Raw genomic sequence first — 21,128 nt, 5'->3', positions numbered from 1 at the left:
ATTACATGTGCCTGCTGTAGAATAAAAAGTTAGGGAAAACCCTGAAAAACAATAATACTAGAAAGGGGCTTTCCCTCTGGTGAGTACCCACCCACCCAATCTCCCCCTCCCCCTCTCTCCCTACCCTTCCTACCCTTTTCTCCCCTTCCTTCCCCTCCCTGCCCTTCCCTAAAGTCATTTTCACCTACCGTAAGCATGATTGTAAACCCAACTGAACTCAATAAACATGTGAAAGACCAACCCAAATTGTGTTTACATCTTTACAAATTTGTAGGGCAGTACAATATCTCACAAAAGAGATCAGGTCTCTTGCTCCTCTAGTGCATTCACTACAGCTGCCCAATTTCCCTGCTTTTTAAAGTTTCATAGAAATATCTGTTGGCTAAAAGTTTCATAGAATGTCGTTCCTTTTAAGGGGCGTTTTTGCCTCCACCAGAAATGTAAGAGAAGGCTCGGGAATGATCTCGAAGTTTCTCTAGTGCGCCACGTGAGATCAAAGGGGTCAATCAGGTTCGAGATTGAGCGGAGTATTTAAAACCGCTCCTTCCCTCAGCGTTTGCCTTTTTTGCCTCGCGGCACACTCCCTCCCACCCTCATCAGTATGGGCTTTGCTAGTCGCCGTACTGGGGCTGAGTAGGAATTTTTTGGGGGGGATCCTGATTTCAGAATCCCTTTGGTTTTGCCTACTCCATACTGCTTGGGTTTAATTCAATTGGCTTGTTGGGATGGGTTGTGGTGTTTTAGCTTGGCTGGCATGGAATTCGGGCAGGTGAGGTATATTGGGTTATTTTGAGGCGGTTAAGGTATACAGGTAAGGGGCACTCCCCAGGGAACCATCAAAGCTTAATGCCTGGTGGCGAACTGAGGAGTGTCCTTGTGGGACCTGCTTGCGCAACATGGTGAACGCCTGTACGGCGGGGCCATGGTGCAGAGGTTGGAACCACAGCTGACTTCAGCAGCAAAGAGGGAGGTTTTCCCCCACGTCCTTGACTATGGAGTTAAGGTCTGAAGAGAATTATTTGCCTTTAGAAGGTGTGGGAATATTCCCACATTTGTAGGAGGCCTCACCTGCCCGAAGCAATTTAATCTGATGAATTGGCTTAGCTGCATTTGATTTAGAATGTTATATTTAATAAATATAACATTATTCCAACTTGAGTCACGAGTCTTCTTGGGTGTGGGGGCAAATATCTGTTGACTAAAGCTGCAAGTCTATTAGTGAATTATTATTAATTATTGCCCGCCCTTAACCTAAAGGTGGGTAAAAACAGTTTTAAAATGCAACATTAGTAACAATTTAAAAAACCTAAAATCACATCACAGACAATAGTGGGTACTAAAACTATAAATCTCAGGTGTCAAAGCCCAGTGTAAAGAGGTGCATCCTCAGCATTTGCCAAAGACTTTACAGTAAAGTTATCAGAAACACCTCTGTGGGGAGGGAGTTCCAGAACTTACAGGCTGCCACCAAAAATGTTCTCTAATGGGCCACCACCACCCCAGCCTTCTGAGGTTAGTGGAATTACCTAAAGGGTCTCCTCTGCTGAACTAAACACCCAATAGTATCTGTAGGGAAGGAGGTAGTCTTTCAGATATTTGGAACCTAAGTCATTTAGGGCCTTAAATGCTAAGGTGAGCACCTTGAATTTGGCCTGGAAACAAACTGGCAGCCAATGCAGCTGTATGAGTTCTAAAGGGAAACCCAGCAAGCAATTTGGCTGCTGCATTTTGCGCCATTTGAAGTTTCCAAGTAATCTTCAAGTTTAGTCCCACATAGAGCACATTCCAATAATCGAATCTGAAAATCATATCTTTCGAAAAAGGGCTGAAGCTCCCAGCCACTGAGGCCACCTATGCCTCTAGTGACAATGGTGGATCCAGCAGTCCCCTCAAGCTGTGGGCCTACACCTTCCTGTGGAGACTAATCCCATCTATAACAGGCTGACTTCCCACTTTCTGAGCATGAGAATTCTGAACACATAACACCCCTATCTTTTCAGGATTCAGCCCCAATTTATGGCCCCACTTCCAGCCCATCACCATCTCCAGTTCAATACCGCAAACACCTCCCCTGATTCATATGGAATTGAAAGATAGAGCTGAGTGTCATCTGCATATTAATGTGACCTCTCTCCAAATCTCCTGATGGCAGCTCCCAGTTTCTTCACATGCATGTTAAATAGCATGGGGGACAAGATGGAACACTTCAGAACACCACAGGACAGTTCCCATGGTACTGAACAATAGCCTCCCATAAATCCTTTTTGGAAGTAGTTCTGGAAGTATGAGTGGAACCACTGAAACATGGTACTCCAACCCCAATTCTCCAAGATGTTCTAGAAAAATACCATAGCCAACAATATCAAAAGCCGCTGAGAAATCAAGGAGGCCAAGTAAGGTTACATTCCCCTATCTGTTTCTTGAGACACGTAATCAGCCAAGGCATTTTCTGTCCAGCGGCTAGGCCTAAAGCCAGACTGCAGCTGTTCCAATCAGATTCCTCCAAGCAAGCTTCAAGCTGGACTGCCATCACCTTCTCGAGCACCTTGTCCCAAAAATGGATATTTGTCAGTGGGCAATAGTTACGTAACACTTCTGGCTCTAGGGAATTCCTCTAAAGGAGGGGGTACATCACCTCCTACGTCAAAACCTTAAAACATTTTGAAATATCTTAACTTTAAGATTCAATTGCTTCCCCAGCTACTACAGGTTTGGATGTTTTGATGATGTGTCGATCTTTATATCCTCTCAACCAAGCACTTTCCATCTTCCTGTGGTACTTGCCACAGAGATGTGGCTGATTTTTCCCTACCCTTTAAATAAAAAACATCCACTGATTATAGTCATCAAATGTTGCATCAGCATACAGGGGCAAGATAGATGGGAAGAACAACATGCATAAGTCTGCTTTGACTTTGGGGGTTTGCTCCCAAGAGTCCATTACATCTGATCAGAACCTGCTATGCTTCTGCTTCTACCTTTGTATTATTTGGTTATAACACAAATAATGCATGTAATATGTGTCTTAGTGCTTGAAAAACAATCACACTTCTGGGTGAAATTATTATTATTATTATTATTATTATTATTATTATTATTATTATTATTACACTTGTATACCGCCTCATAGCCGAAGCTCTATGTGTGGTTTACAACATAAAAATTAATATACGTTCACATTTGGTACAATTGCTAATAAAAAAGAAAAACAATAATTCACATTTTAAATAAACATAACTGAACAATAAATCTCTAAACAATATACATAACATGAAAACAAAGTAAATCAAATACAAAACAAAACAAAAAAGAATGTAACAATTATAAAATATATCTAAAAATGTTCTCTAATGTCCTATATGTTAACGTAACCCCAATGTTAACCCCAATGTTAATGTAAGGGGTTTGTGGCTTTCCAGATGATGATGGACTCCAAATCCCATCAGACCATTCAGTATGGCCAAACATCAGGGAGTATGACCAGTGCTTTGTTTTGGTAAAACAATGAAGTGCCAGTACTCATATATTGATAAATATACCAGCACAAAATGGCTGCCATGGGCAGCAAAAATCCAAGAGGTACCAGTACTCTGTAGCAGTGAGTCCTGTCACAAAAAAGCCCCATTATTGTTATTATTATTACCCTCCCTCCACCAAAAGGTCCAAGGGTGGATCACAGGGTGAAGAAGTGCATCTTCTGCATACAATTAAAGCTGTATATTGAAATCTGAGACTTACCCCACTCATAACTGGTGGTGTCCCCTCCTCCCGGATATGAGAACTCTGAACACATCACACCCCTGTCTTTTCAGGATTTAGCCTCAATTTATTGGGCCACATCCAACCCATCACTGCCTCCATGCACCAGTTCAACACCTCAACAACCACTCCTGAGTCAGAGGGAATAGACAGGTAGAGCTGGGTGTCATCAGCATATTGATGGCATCTCACACCAAATCTTCTGATCATAGCTCCCTGTGTCTTCATGTAAATGTTAAACAGTATTTTCTGTCTTGTCTTTAAAAGTTTTAATTTGATAAAAATTGTAATTGAGCTACTTCTCTTCCCAATGTCCATCTTGCCCAGTAGTGTCTACTGCATTTGTCCCAAGCTGGTGCTCACCATGTGTTACTGGATATCTCTGACCATTGGACTTGGAGACCAAAATATATTGAGAGCACCACATTGATGGTCTACTCTGACTAGCATTGATCTCCACCATATCTGCAAAAGATGTTTCACATTACTGGCCTGCTACCTAATCATTTGTGTTTAATTAGAGATGCTCAGGATTCATATTGGGATTTATGACAACCAAAGCATACTCCCTGCCCCAAAGCTAGGGGTACTCCCCATTTTTCATCTCTGAGTCACTCAGAGATGCATCATAGAGTATACATGGATTTATGAATAAGTTCAAAATTCAAGGAAAGAACTGTTTATATGTTCTATGTATTTCAGAGAACAAAGACTCCTTCACAAACTTGAAAAATGTAAGAGCAAAGGCTCAATGTAGATGTGGAGAGAGAAAAGACACTTTTTTGTTGATTTGAAGAACTAGCCATTCTCAGAATTTATGGAACTCTTACACTTTTCAAGTTCCTAAAGAGTCCTTGTACTTCAAAATGTGTACAATAAAATGTTCTTGCACAGGAGATTACCAGTCCTTCTTACTGCTTTTTTGTTTGATTGATTGTTCATTTGAGGTGCCATTTCCCCCATTTTTCTCGTGCCACATCAAAAGCACGAGAAAAAGTATTTTGAATTTAGACTACTACAATTAAATAGTAAACTATATATGCATTATCATGACACAAAATCAGCTAATAAACTTCACAAGCCAGAAGTATTACTGGCCATGCCAAAGTATGTATCTCAGAGTTCAGTTGATGACACTGATCCAGGACTGAACAAAATATAATTTGCAGAACATTAGTGGGATACAATAATACAATATATTAATTACCTAATAGTACAATATTTATTTGCTGTATTTATTTGGAATATTTATTGCCATACTAAAGTGCCCATTCTTCATTTTTTTAAGTGAGACAGTGTGATGATAATGCTTCTACCTTTTTAGTAAACATAACCAAAAAATTAATGCATTTAATGTGTGTCTTGGAAACCATCACACTTCTGGGTGAAATCTATGTCTAGCCTTATCTCAGATTTCTTTAGTTATGTTCATGTTCAGTTGTTGTCAACTGTTTTCATGCTGAGGTGCCAGGACGTATATATATATATACATATGGTTGTGTATGTGAGAGGTTGGGGTAGAATTCCCATTTCCAACTGATAATGTTTTCTAAGTTCTTAAAGGGAATAGCTGGTGCAGCTAATATAAATTAAATTCCCTTTGGAGTTTTTTGCTTTCTTTTATCCTTACACAATGGGATTGACAGAAGATCAAATGAACTGGTGAACAAAAGTTACAAAATAGTGAATCACATCCATAATGTTGATATGGTACTACTACTACTACTACTATTTTATTAGTAGTACTATAATGCATTGGCAAACCTTAACCCAAAGATCCCAGGCAGAGTCACAATAATTTTAAAATGCATCATTAATAGCAGTTAAAAACAACCTAAAATCACAAAAAATAGCGTGGGTCCTAAAATATACATCTCAGGTGTCAAAGGCCAGTGTAAAGAGGTGCATCTTCAGCATTCACCAAACACAAGGAAAGTAACCACACACACCTCTGTGGGGAGGGCCATAATTTAGGAAGGGGCTGCCATAGGGAATGTCTTCTCCTGGCCACACCCACCCCAAGCTCCTGAGGATGGTGAACCTACCTAAACTTCTGCTGAACTCAACACCCAAGAGTGTCTGTAGGGAAGGAAGTGATCTTCCAGATATTTGAGACCTAAGCCATTTAGGGCTTTAAACACCTTGACTTTGGCCTAGAAACAAACTGACAACCAATGTAGCTATATAAAATAGGGGCTATATGAATTCTAAAGGGAACCCCAACCAGTAATATGGCTGCTGCATTTTGGGCCAGTTAAAGTTTCCAAGTCATCTTTGAGGGCAGTCCAGCATTGAGCACATTGTAATAATCCAATCTGGAAGTTACCAAAGCATGGAGTACTGTGGCCAAGTCAATTAGGCCGCCTAACTAGATCAGCCACACAAGACCTTCTCTCGATTCCCCCAGCTGAAAAAGCTAGGCTGGTGCGAACCAGAGAGAGGGCATTTTCAATTGTGGCTCCCACCCTCTGGAACTCCCTTCCTTTCGATCTCCGCCATGCCCCCTCCTTGATAGGCTTTCGCCGAGCCTTAAAAACCTGGCTGTTCAGACAGGCCTATGGCCTATGGCACTTCTGGGGAGGGTTAGGTTTTTTATGTTGCTGACCACTTGAAAGAGTGGTGTTTTTAATGGTTGAGTATGTTTTTATTGGTTTTATATTGTATTTTATTGGAAATGTACGTCGCCTAGAGTGGCCGTTAATTCGGCCAGATAGGCGACTAACAAATAAAATTTTATTATTTATTATTATTATCCCTGTCCAAAACTGGAGCTAGAAAAAGGCATTCCCAGCTACTGAGGCCACCTGAGCCTCCAGTGACAATGTTGCATAGAGGAGTACCCCCAAGCAGTGTACCTGCTGCTTCCAGAGGAGGCCAACGCCACCCATAACAGGCTCCCTCCCCACTTCCCATATATGAGCACTCTGGACACATAACACCTCTGCTGTTTCAGGATTCAGCCTCAATTTATTGGCCCACATCCAACCCCTCACCACTTCCAAGTACCAGTTCAACACCAGTTCAATAGAGATGTAGAGCTGGATGTCATCTGCAGATTGATGGCATCTCACGCCAATTCTTCCGATGACAGCTTCCTGTGGCTTCATATAAATTATTAATAGCATGGGGAACAAGATGGAGCCCTGTAGAACTCCACAGGACAGTTCTCATGATGCTAAACAATAGTCTCCCATAAATACTTTCTGGAAGTGGGTTTTAGTGAAACCACTAAAATACAGTGCCCCAAACCCCACCTTCCTGAGATACTCTAGAACAACCTTTCCCAACCTTTATGCCTACCCATGGCATTGAAACTATTTTGGTCACACTGGCTGATGACGTCTGTTGGGAGAAAGATAAGGGCAATGGGATCCTTCTTGTCCTCCTTGATTTCTCAATTGCTTTTGATACTGTTGACCATGGTATCCTTCTAGAGCAGCCTTTCCCAACCTTTGGGTCCCCAGATGTTGCTGGACTACAATTCCCATCATTCCTGACCATTGGCCTTGCTGGCTGGGGCTGATGGGAGTTGTAGTCCAACAACATCTGGGGACCCAAAGGTTGGGAAAGGCTGCTCTAGAAGGATACCATGGTCAACAGTATCAAAAGCAATTGAGAAATCAAGGAGGACAAGAAGGATCCCATTGCCCTTATCTTTCTCCCAACAGACGTCATCAGCCAGTGTGACCAAAATAGTTTCAATGCCATGGGTAGGCATAAAACCAGACTGGAACTGTTTCAAGTACAGATTCCTCTAAGCATCCTTGAAGCTGGACCACCATCACCTTCTCAAGCACGTTGCCCCCAAAGGGGATATATTGCCGCTGGGTGACAGTTATGTAACACTTCTGGGTCCAGGGAAGTCCTGTTAAGGAGAGGGAGCACCACCTCTTCTTCAAGGCTGATAGTACCTCCTCTTTCCCCAGTGAAGCATTAATAACTACCTAGACCCACCTAGTTAATCGCCTGAAGCTAGCTATAAGAATCCATATATGTGATTATACATTATTGTATCCATCATAAAAGACAGAAACAATTTTAAAAAGAGGGTCAAGATAAACAAAGATAAATGACGTGGAGGACCAAGGTGGAGGTGACAGTGGGCAATCTGCACGACACAATTACAAATATTGAAATGGTTATGGTGCAAAGTTAAATATTGCAGGACCAACCACTGTCATGCAGAACAGCGCACAATGCAATTTTCAAAGAACTCTAAATATTGTTTTAGAGGACTCTCCAAAATCTAAGAGTTTCTGCAAAGCAGTCTTGATCTCTTTGTTTCTCATGCAGTAGATAAATGGATTCAGTATGGGAGGAATTATGGTATATATCATTCCAAAAGCTATATCTAGATCAGAAGGATCATCTGTGGAAGGCCTTACATAGGAAAAGACTGAAGTGAATATGAACACAGAGACAACAGTGAGGTGGGGAAGGCAAGTGGAAAGGGCTTTTTTCTTGCCATGAGCAGAAGGAATTCTGAGCACTGTAGAAAAGATCTCCATGTATGTTATGATTATGAAAATGAAGCATCCTAATCCTATGAAACATGCTACAACAATAAGCCCAACTTCAACTAAATAAAAGTCAGAGCAGGAGAGCTTCAGTAACTTTGGGATTTCACAGAAGAACTGATTGACAGCATTTGAACAGAAGGTGTTTGCAAAGGTGCTACTAGTGTGTAACATGGCATAAAGAAGACTAGTAAACCACACAATGGCTGCCATCCAAATACAGGCTCCTCTATGCATAATTGTCTCATATTGTAATGGGTTGCAGATGGCAACATAGCGATCATGTGCCATTATAGTTAGAAGGGAAAGATCTGATGCTCCAAAGAAGACATAGAAGAAAACTTGAGCCACGCACCCAGAATAAGAAATTGACCAATTGTTCATAATGGAATTGGTCATAGATTTGGGTATGATGACAGAAACAATACCTATGTCCATCATAGCTAGGTTTTTTAAGAAAAAGTACATTGGTGTCTGTAGGTGATGGTCCAGGGCTACTGCAGCAATGATGAGAAGATTCCCAGTCACTGCTGTTAAGTACAATGCTAGAAACAGAAAGAAGTATGCAATCTGTAGTTCTCGTACTTTCGAGAATTCCCGCAGCTGAAATGTAGACACGGAAGTAGAATTGCTCATTTCATCTGCAGTACTTGCATGCTGTCTGTAGAACAAAGAAGCCAAGAAGTGTTAAACTACTCATATTTTTTGCTCAGTTAATTTAAACAGGATTCATCAATTAGAGCAATATCCACCAGATATTCCTTTGTTAAACCAATAGAGTACAAGCAATGATGCTGAGGTCATCAATGTGTCAGCTGAAACTGGTATATGCATTATCATGAGGGCAGATGTCAATCTAACAAATATTAATCTTTTTGTAATACAAAGTAGGATTTATTGAGTGTTAATTTATATTTATATTCCTGCATAGTATGCTTCATGCATTATACAGCCACGGGAGTGGTTGTATACTATAGCCAGCATGGATTCTTCGCATTCTCCAATGTTAAATTGAAAATACCCCCTGTCTTTCTGATGCTTCCAATAAGCTCATTTCAAAACAAAACCTTACAAATCTTATAGTCCTGAATTCAGAAACGGTGCTAAACAACCCTTTAATTTTTCATGGCAATGCACAAAACAGCCAGAGAGAATCGACAGTTCAAAGTCTAAAAAGAGAGAGAAAAACTTTGATCCCTTTTGGATGTTTTTTCTGTCAGAGTTCTCATAATTTGTTAAAATTCATTAAAAATCAGCTATGTTCCATGAGTACATGTAGTCCTGTTACTGACCTTGACCCTTCATCTTCTGCAGTTAATAAGTTAAAAAAAGTGCTTGGCTGATTTTTAATTAATTTTAGAAATATTACGTTGAACTCAATATAATGTCGGGCATGCTCAGTAAGAACCAACTGTCAAGTGTTCTAAAAGCCAAACTCACAGCTGCTTGGCTTGGCTAATCAGGGGGCCACACCCACACCAGACCTTTATTTCACTTGGGACAGTCATGGCTTCCCCCAAAGAATCCTGGGAAGTTTAGTTTGTGAAGGGTGCTGAGAGGAGGCTCCTATTCCCCTGACAGAGCTCCAAGGGCCAGAGTGACAGTCAGCCTCTCTGACTGAACCTCTGTGAGGGGAATAGGGCATCTCCTAGCAACTCTCAGCACCCTTCACTAACTACACTTCCCAGAATCTTTGAGAGAAGCCATGACTGACTAAAGTGAAATAAAGGCCTGGCATGGGTGTGGCCAGTGACAGATTTGGTTTAAATTTTGGTGGAAGACTACATGTGCCTGCTGTGGGGTAAAAAGGTAGGGAAAATGCTGAAAAACAACACAATGTTTTCTTTTTGGAAAAGAAAGGGGTTTCCCTCTGCCTAATGCCCACCCACCCAATCTCTTCCCCTCCCCTCCTCCTCCCCCCAGGTCAGTAATACCTATCCTAAGCATGATTGTACAGAAGTAAATCCCACTGATCTCAAAATGCATGCAAATGATCAAACCTTCCCTCCCTCCTCCTCCCTCCTATCCCCCCTTGCCTCTTCCCTCCCCCTTCCTTTGCTCCACACCCCCCTCCCCTTTCCCCTCCAAATCCCTCCTCCTCCTTCCCCTCCCCCTCCCCCTCCCCCATGGTCAGTTTTACATATCTTAAGCATGATTGCATGTGAGTAAATCCCATTGAACTCAATAGGCATGCAAAATATCAAATCTGCCCTCCCCTCCTCCTCCCTCCCATCACCTCCCTTTTGCCCCTTCCCTCCCCCTTTCTTCATCCCTCCCCCTCCAATTCTTTCCTTCCCCATCCCCCTCCTTCCATTCCATTCTCTCCTCCCTTCCTCTTTCCTTCTCCTTTTCCCTCCTCCGTCCTCCCTCCTGGTCAGTTTTACCTATTCTAATAAATTTGCGCTCAAAACCATGCATATTATCAATTCATTCTCAGCAAACTTGTACAGGATCCCATTTCTTACCTCCCAGATTAAAAAGCAGAGAAATTCACTAATAGTTAAAAAACCAGAAAAGGGAGGAATTATGGTATATATCATTCCAAAAGCTATATCTAGATCAGAAGGATCATCTGTGGAAGGCCTTACATACGCAAAGATTCCAGTGAACATAAGCACCGAGACAACAGTGAGGTGGGGTAGACAAGTGGAGAGGACTTTTTTCTTGCCATGAACAGAAGGAATTCTGAACACTGTAGAAAATATCTCCATGTACGTTATGATTATGAAAACAAAGCACCCTAGTGCCATAAGAAACCCTAGAACAATAAGCCCAACTTCAACTAAATAAAAGTCAGAGCAGGAGAGCTTCAGTAACTTTGGGATTTCACAGAAAACCTGATTGACAGCATTAGAACAGAAGGTGTTTGCAAAGGTGCCACAAGTATGTACTATGGCATAAAGAAGACTAATAAACCACACAATGACTGCCATCTGAAGGCAGGGTCCTTTATGCATAATTGTCTCATATTCTAATGGGTTGCAGATGGCAACATAGCGATCATATGCCATTACAATTAGAAGGGCAAAATCTGATACTTCAAAGAATAAATAAAAGAAAACTTGAGCTACACACCCAGAATATGAAATCGACCAATTGTTCATAATGCAATTGGTCATAGATTTGGGTATGATGACAGAAACAATGCCTATGTCCATCATGGCCAAGTTTGTTAAGAAAAAGTACATTGGTGTATGTAGGTGATGGTCAAGGGCTACTGCGGCAATGATGAGAAGATTCCCAGTGATGGCTGTCATGTACAATACTAGAAACAGAAAGAAGTTTAAGATATATAGTTCTTGAACTTCTGTGAATTCCCACAGCAGAAATGTAGACATTGAAGTAATATTACTCATTTTGTCTTCACTACTTGCATGGAATCTGTAGAAGAAAGAAGCTGCAAAGCTTCATTAAAAGATATATAACACAAAAGAATGCAAGAGTAAATATGTTACAAGTTCACAGATATCCTCTCGAGATGGGAAATAACCCCATGGACAGGCTGCAGAAAACCAATCCCACAGAATCCCAGAGAAAGATTTCTTAGTTTGACATGTACCTTAGCTGACTTCCCGAAACTGCTGATGATGTTTTAGACCAGCTTACATCAAAGGGGCCTGGCTTTTGCTTTGACATGCACATGTAATTTGTTTTTGTGTTAAATGTGCCAGCTAAAATGGGGACACATAGGAACTTTTGCCAGGGCTGTGAACAGATCCCCCATCTGCCATGTGGCCCTGATCTATGGGCCCAGATTGGGCCAGTCTTTCGTCCCCACCCTGATCCGTTCCCAAAGAAAGTTAGGATGTGTGTCTAAGTGTTTTTAAAAATCCTATTTGAAGTATATGGTCACCAGATGTCAGAGGAAGGGTGAGATGCTTTGTCTCCTTCCCCTCCCCCTCCCAGCTGAGAGCAGGAAGATTCCATCATGTGGGTTGCTACTAGTTTGTCATTTGTATGACAACAAAATGCTCATGTATGATGGACATTAACTAGTTCAGTCAAATTCATTTGAATCAAGTTTATTTGCATATTCATCCCTTGATGACTGCAAATAGTCACTTTAATTCATTGATCTCCCAATAGCTTCCATATCATCTCAAACACAATACTAGTCTATGTGAAGGCAGTTCAGAGAGACATAGGAACCCGCCTTTTATTCAGACCACTGGTCCTACTAGCTTAATACTGCCTACACTCGGTGGCCATATAGTTCAGGATTTCAGGCAGGAGTCCTATGAGTCCTAACTGGAGACTCCAAGGACTGAACATGGGAACTATGACCCTTCTCCACTGAGTTATGACCGTTCCCCATGTCTACCTGGCCTGGCATAGTCTTCTCCATTATTTCCCAACCTGATGCTTATCATTTGTTTTGAACCATTGACAATGCTATCTGTTGTTGATAGGAGTTGATGTCCAAAACCTTTTGAGGACACCACATTGGAGAAGGCTAGTCTACTCTGACTCATATTAGATTCACACCATCTCTGGCAAAGATTTTTCACATTACTGATCTGCTACCTAATTATTTCTGTAATTGGAGATGTCAGGAATTGCAATTGATAATGAAAGCATATATCAACCCCTGAGATATGGGTCTTCCCAATTTTTCAGCTCTGAGTCACCTAGAGATGCATCATAGAATAGACAAGGAAGAGGAGATGTTATTTGGCATGGATTCATTATTCCATCATCACACAAATGCAGCTCCAGTGAATAAACAATAATTTGCAAGGCAATAGTGAGATGCTATAATTCCTGCATTGGTTCATACTATAATATTATACTTACTGCAAACATTTTTACTGTATCAGGTGAACGTTGTTCATGTTAACTTTTGAGACTTTTTGAAATATATAGGTGACAGGAAAATAAAAAGTTGACAAACACCTCCAGATTGCATCAAAATAAGAGGAAACAAGTTAACCCCCTGAAAAGTTTTGGAATACCTTTAATTGTAAGATCCAGTTTCTCCTCCAGCTGCTTTATGGGTTCAATGTATTGATGATGTGCAAGGTCACATATCCCCGCAACCAAACATTTTCTATCTTTCTCTGACACTTACCACAGTACATGTAGCTGATATATTTGCCTTTAAAAGACTGTATATGTAACGATGATAGCTGCCAAATGTTGCATCAGCACATAGTGACAGCATGCATGGGAAGGAGTGTTATTAAAGTCTGTTTGGGCTTTGGGGATCTTACTCCCAAGAGTCTAGCACACCCAATCAGTAAATGCAGTTGGAAACCTCCTGAGCATTGTATTGCTTCTTCTACATTTCTAGCAAACATAAATAAATAATTAGTGCATGCAGTTGCATCCTCTTAATGCATGAAACATTTGTGGGTGAAATCTATGTATAACATTATTTTAGATATCCAAGTACAGTTGCCAAATGATTTAGTGCTGAGGTGCCAGAATAGGCTGGATGGGGGAACCTCTTATTTCGAAGTGTGGGATAGAGCCAAATATCTGAAATTTTACTAGAAGGGCCATTTCATTAACAAAAAAGCCCCTTTGACTGTCCTGAGTGCATTTGAAGAAAATGCTTGGCTTCTAAATGGTGATGGAAGAATATGGATGGAGTAGCATCCTCCGTTTTAAATTTATGCATGAAAACCAGACTTGATTTTTGTGCCAGCAAAATACCCACATAGTAATTAGGATATAATATCTTGTTAGTATCCTTAATCATAGTATCAGTAAGGTACCTCTACTGTGAGGCCTGCACTCTGTACCGCTACTTCACACACATATTCACCTGGTTCCATTGCCCTCCCTATCTCATAAGAGTTAGGGAGGAGCCAATTCCATCGACATAGTGAGATATGAAGACTGATTCTGGGTCTGAAGCATCTCTTCTCAAAGTATCATCCAGTGGTACTACCAACCCTGCTGTGGGTTTACACCAACCCAGCTGGCTTTCTGTCTGTGGTCAGAGCTTGGAAAAGTTACTTTTTTGAACTACAACTCCCATCAGCCCCAGCCAGCATGGCCACTGGATTGGGCTGATGGGCGTTGTAGTTCAAAAAAGTAACTTTCCAAGCTCTGGTCTGTGTCCATTTTGCTGTTCTTCCAATGATCTAATAAGGATATTCCACCTGTTCACTTAGTGGAGGGTGGACCATTAATGCAAGTGAGGCATTGCCTCACCAGTCTCATTCTGCCCTCAGCCAGCCCCTCCTCCTGTCAGCTTCCTCCTCTTTCTCCTCAGTGTTGCCCCTTATAGAACTCAGTGGGGAGGGGGGAGGACAGAAGTAGAAAGTATTGGCTCTGCCTGTCATTGGCTCTGGCTCCACCAGAGCTTGGAAGGTTACTTTTTAAAAGTAATAAATCACAATTATAATTACATGGCCCAAAAAAGTAGTAATTACCGTTACAATTACAATTGCTCTGAAAGTAACTGATTACATTTCAGTTACTTTTTCTAAAAAAGGCCCCCCCCCTGCTTTTTTAAAAGAGGTGTTGCACAGAGGGATCCTCATCCATTCCCTTCTCTCTACAAAAGTCAAACCTAGAGATGGAGAGGGATCTGCTGGTTTCTGTGCATTGTCTCCTTTAAAATGACAGGTGTTCCTGTGGTCTATATGCATTCACCTTCCCCCTGCAACATTCAGCTTCTAGATGGAAGGGAAATGTCTTTGTATGACAAACATATAATATACACATCCAGGCTTTCCTTTACTGTGTGATCCATACATTGTTTAAAAATTAAACACATTGTTCACCATCCTATGTAGCATGAGTACGTTATTTAGACCAGGGACAGCCAATATAGTGCCTTCCAGGTGATTTCTATGACATCTCCCATCATCATTGAGCATTGGTCATGCTGGCTGGGGCTGATGGGAGCTGTAGTCCACAACATCTAGAGGGTATCACGTTGGTTACCCATGACTTGGAAAATGGAAATGGACTGCCTCCAAATCGATTCCTACTTAAGGCAACCATATGAATAGGGTTTTCGTGGTAAGGGGTATTCAGAGGTGGCTTACCATTGCGTCCTCTGAGGCTGAGAGGCAGTGACTGGCCCAAGGTCACCCAGTGAGCTTCATGGCTGTGTGGGGATTCCCAGGTCATAGTCCAACACCTTAACCACTACACCACACTGGCTCCCATTATCTTAAACTGTGGCACTCAGGACACAGTATTCCAGGTGAGAATATTGGTACCGTTAATTCTTGTGATCTGGATATTATTATCCTGTTGATGCAACCTAGAATTTCATTAGCCTTTTTAGCCACTGTGTTGCATTGCTGACTCATGTTTAGCTTGTAGTCTATTAAACCTCTCAATCCTTTTTCACATGTACTGCTGTATTTGTCCATCTAGTTTTTCCTGCCCAACCTCAGAACTTTAGATTCATTTTGTAGTTTTGAGCCAATTCTCTATCCTGTCCAGATCATCCTGAATCTTATTTCTCTCTTCTAAGGTATTGGCTACCCAGTTTGGTGTCATCTGCACAGCCCACTCTCAATGCGGCTCGCACCCACCCATCTTCTGTTGCTACCCTTCCCTGTATGGCTGAAAAAGATCCAGCCCAGAGAAAGGGGACTGAGTGGTCTTGTCAGGGGCAGATTTCAGGGGCAAGGTCCATGGTTCCACTCAGCAGAATGAGCAAAGAGGTCCCCAAATAAAGCAAGGATAACTTCTTATATTTTGAAACCAGTGGAAGTATCATCCAAAAAACTCTCCAGTAAATACCATGAAGTTTGGAGTCTAAAATTATCTAACTGGAGGGAGTAGGTATCAGATAGAGAACAACTACTTTTTACTCTGAAATTATGTTCTGTGAACATCTCATTTATTCCTGAGGGACCAAAGAATTTGAATGTCTGAAAAGGAAAAACCCAGCTGCCTGTGAAAATGATGAGTAATTTGACTGATAACGAAGAACACAGTTGCCAGCATTATTCTTGTTCTTGGCTTGTGGACATGTATATACAAGTATTTAAAGTAACACTTGCTCAATAATTTGCTTTTAATAATGTTATTTATTATTTAATTTTGAGAATTGTTATTTAATTTTGAGAATTGTATTATGTTAGTGATGTATTATCTTCTATTAATGTATTGTTATATTCATGGGTTTTTTTATAAGCCGCCTTGAGGGCCTTTTGGCCATAAGGCGGGGTATAAATTTAATAAATAACAACAACAACAACAACAACAACTACTTTTCTCACATGAGGTGATGGGGCTTGTAGTCCAAGGGGGAGGAGGAGGGAGTGTAGGCTGAGGAGGGCTACTTACAGCATAAGCATGAATTCTTCATGGCTGCTTCTTTGTTGCCATTTACTAATGGAAACAAGCCTCATCAGGAAGTACATTAGTGCAGGCAGCTTTTGGTGAAGTCCGCTGAATGTCTCCAGTCACTTGAGGTGTATGCCAATAATCTCCTAGTCCACACTCTATTGAGGGTCATTCTTGTAGAAGTCTGTTTGAAAAGCTGGTGTTGTTGACTTTCAAGGATCCCACAGGAAGATTCCAATTATTATTATTATTATTATTATTATTATTATTATTATTATTATTATTAAAAAAGGCTTCATAAAGGGTGCAATTCCTTATTGGCTTTCCAGTTTTGTTCTCCTACATTTTTTCTCAACTCTGAAAAGTACGATCCTCTCCAAAACACAGATCTGTAACATACAGAAGTGTGTACACGCACGTGTGCATGCACACACAGAGAGACACACATGCATTTTTCCAAATTTACTACAAACTGAGATCTATCAGAAACATACATTTCCTTCATATTTGTCTGGGCAAAAGAAAATGAAAATATGTTCTTACCTTAGGGTATTCACTATGTCTACTTCCTTTTTATCATAGGAATAATAATTGCAGCTAGTGGTATTAAACACTTCTGTCTCCTTTCAGATTATACAGCCACAAGAGTGGCTGTATACTATAGTCAGCAGGGAATTTTAATGTTCTACCATGTTAATCCCTGAGCTTGCCCCAAACACAGAGCTTAATCTTCAGGAGGTTTAAATTAAAAAAACAGCATGGTTTATTTTTAATTAATTTATAAAAAAATGCATTATAGTGAATAATGTCACACAAGTACAGTTGAAACCAGGAGTTCTTTCCTCTCCCTCCCCTGCCCCCTCCTTCCTGCATTTTGACAGTCCAGAAGCCCAAGGAAGCATTTGAGTAGCAATGTCCATGAGTGCAAAAACTTACTAACATTGTTTAAAAGTGCAGCCTGGTCAGCGGTTTCTTTTAAAAAAAATAATTTACCGGTATTGTTAGGATTGCCATATTGCCCGGTTAGCCAGGTTTTACCCAGGTTCTTTCCATGCCACCCAGTGCCCGTTTAACCCAATAGGTGGCCCGGACTCTCAGCTTTATTTTTTTTTTAAAAAAAACTAAGTTTCCATGTTGTCCGGTTCTTGAGATATACATCAAAACGTCAGCCGTCTCCCCCATGACTGTAAAATCTTTTTAACAGATCTGTATAGCACTTCGTAGCTCTAACTCCGCCCTTTCAGGATTTCAGCCAATATGTGAAGCCAAGGTTGTATTTGGTTGACCTGAGGCAGTGCCTAGGAGATCTCATTGCAACACCAGAAAATGATGGTTTTTCCCCCTGTTTATCTGAAAATCTCATAAATTGGGTAAGTATAATTTCAGTTTTTGTTCTCTTGTGTGCAGGAGTCAGATCCTGGGGTGTTGAAGAGGGCAGTGTTTTGAAAACCTTCCCAATACTTGCTTTTGGGAGAGTAAAAGGAATGCTAATCCCTTATACCCAGAATAAATCCCATTGAATTCAATAGGACTTACTTTTGAGTTGACATGGTTATGAATGTGCTGTAAATTAATGGGACTTTTGAGTGAACGTAACAAAGAATTGTGTTTGTGTTCTAAATCTTTCTGTTCCTCTCCAATCCTATTTTTAAAGCAATTAGGCAGGGCTTACTTAAGTACTACAGTTTTTCTTATGTACGAAACGAATACTGATTTTTAAAAAAATGTTCTGCAATGACCAACTGGTTTGACAATAAACTATTATATGGGCTGTATGTATTTTTACATCTGCAGTGAGTGGGTGTGTATGGAGTCTTTCCAACAACCCTGTGAAGTAGGGTTGGTGGTTGGAAACCAAGGCAGCTCACAATTAGAAATAAATCCCTTTAAAATCCAATAACCATAAAGCAAGAATAAACAGTTGGAAAACAGCCTAAAGAGGCATGATTCTGAATTTTGGGTTGGGTGAATGAAATTTATTTATTCATTATTTGATTTATATCCCACCCTTCCTCCCAGTAGGAGCCCAGGACGGCAAACAAAAGCACTAAAAACACTTTAAAACATCATAAAAAACAGATTTTAAAATTAGGGTTGCCAGGTTCAGGGCCTGAGACTGATCCTGTATCTTTAGGAGAAGAGAAAGTCAGCCAAGTGCAGGTGTTCTTGCAACACTATAATGGGAAAAACCACAAGGTGGAATTCTCCCTTCCCCCTGCACACCTTTTAAAGATACAGAAGACCTCTTGGAGGCTGGGCCTGGCAACAAAGAGATCTTCTGTATCTTTAAAAGTTGTGCAGGGGGAAGGGAGAATTCCACCTTGTGGTTTTTCCCATTACAATGTTGCAAGAACAACTGCACTTGGCTGAATTTCTCTTCTCCTAAAGATATAGGATCAGTCTCAGGCCCTGAGCCTGGCAACCCTATTTAAAATACATTAAAACATCTTTGAAAACATTTTTAAAAACCTTTAAAAAACATCTTTTTTAAAAAAGAAAAGGCTTAAAAACATATTAAAAAGCAATTCCAACACAGATGAAGACCGGGATAAGGTCTCAACTTAAAAGGCTTGTTGAAAGAACAAGTTCGTTATCACTTGAGTCTGTAGTTCTCTGCACACTTCCCTGTGTGAGTAAGCCCCATTGAATACATTGGGACTTGCTTCTGAGTAGAAAAACATAGGATTGCACTATAAATATCTGTACAGATTGTGTAATTAATAAACATATTTGATAGTCATGCTTATATAAATATTTCTTCATACTGTGTCCCAATAAGTATTTGATTTCACACTATGGTCGTAGATGATTTTTTCCTCTACATTTTAAGTGTGCCCTTCGTGCTTGGGGTGGTCATGGTTCTCCGTTGTTTTCATCCTGAGAGGAAGATAGGCTGAGTAATGGTGAGTAGCACATGGTCACCGAGTACACTTTATAGCTCATTTCCATTTTGAAAAATTAATTAAAATGATTTACATGCAGGCAAAGTTGATTAAGTAGATGAACACATTTAATGCACATCCAACTCACATTTAAAGTGCATGACTTCCCCTAAAGAATCCTGGGAAGTGCAGTTTTCCCCTCACAGTTATAGTTCTCACCACCCTTAACAAACTACAATTCCCATGATTCTGTGGTGGGGTTCAAGTGCTTGAAATGGGTGTTGAATGTGCTATAAATGAATGGTGTGGATCTGCCCTAGGTATGATGTGCATTCAAGAGTAGGGTTGCCAGGTTCATGGCCTGAGACTGATCCTGTATCTTTAGGAGAAGAGAAAGTCAGCCAAGTGCAGGTGTTCTTGCAACTCTGTAATGGGAAAAACCAGGCCTGGCCTCCAAGAGGTCTTCTGTATTTTTTAAAAGTTGTGCAGAGGGAAGGGAGAATTCCACCTTGTGCCAAAGTTCCATATTCCCCTATGCAGTATAAATACATTTGACAATAAGATAAAAACATAGCATATATCCATTTATTGTATTTATTTGGAACATTCATACCATACCTATTACCATTGTTTTAGTCAAACAGTATCAGGTGCGTATGAGACCACTTGACAATAGATATATCACAGGAAATGAACTAGTTGACCAACAATTCTAGGTTACAGAAGAATCAAAGGAAAACTGACCTAAATCCCTTAAAATTGTTTTAAAGAAAATTATTAGATTCCATTTCCCCTCCAGCTGCTTTAGGGTCCTCTTAGCCAAGCACTGGCAATCTTCTAGTGACACTTCCCACAGTATTTGAAGTTTCTCCTTCTCCTTCTCCTCCTCCTCCTTCTGTCTATGCTAATATTAAACAAACTGCCTTAGTCCTGTGTGAAATCCTGCAGAGCTGCTGCAAGTCAGTGTAGACAACACTGAAAATTGACGAACCATCTGACTCAATATATAGAATCTTCCTTTGCTGCTAAGTAAAGAGTACAGGGACTAAATTACATCAGCAGTTAGTGACTTCATGCATGGAAAGGAGAACCATTTATGTTTGTTTTGGCTTCTTACTCCCAGGAGTCCAGCACACCTCATCAGAAGACATTGCTGAAACTCTCCAACTCATGTAGCTTTGTTGTAACAAGCATATACAAATAATTAACATGCACAGTATTTGTCTCTCAACATATGAAAAATGATCACACATTTGGGGTAAATCTATATCTAGCCCTATTTTAGATTTCTTTAGTTATATCCAAGTACAGCTGGCAAATGATTGAGTGTCAAGGTGCCAGAATTGTGTGTGTGTATGCGTGCATGCATGTATGTGTGTGTGCAAACCCTTTATTTATAATTATGCCTAGGGACCCATTTTACAAACCAAGTTATGCATCACATTTGGCAAGTGGAATCTATGTGTATGATTACCAACACATCCATACAGAAGATACAAGAGGTAAATTAAATGGTAAAAATAACAAATCAGAAGATCTGCAAAAGCAATTAACCAAATCATAGAGCCCAGGCAGGTGGGCTTATCTAAGGAATGGTCTTCTCTGTCATCTCCTGTTTACAGCTGCAATCTGTGGCCATGGAGCCAAGGATTGGATGTACATTCTTCCTCCTTGCTATGTGAGCCTTGGGTATATGAACCTGGCACATGCA

The sequence above is a fragment of the Rhineura floridana genome, chromosome 11 (genome assembly GCF_030035675.1).
Source record: "Rhineura floridana isolate rRhiFlo1 chromosome 11, rRhiFlo1.hap2, whole genome shotgun sequence".
NCBI lineage: Eukaryota > Metazoa > Chordata > Lepidosauria > Squamata > Rhineuridae > Rhineura > Rhineura floridana.
The sequence above is the reverse complement of the archived record's forward strand: the minus strand, read 5'-3'. Positions refer to the sequence as shown.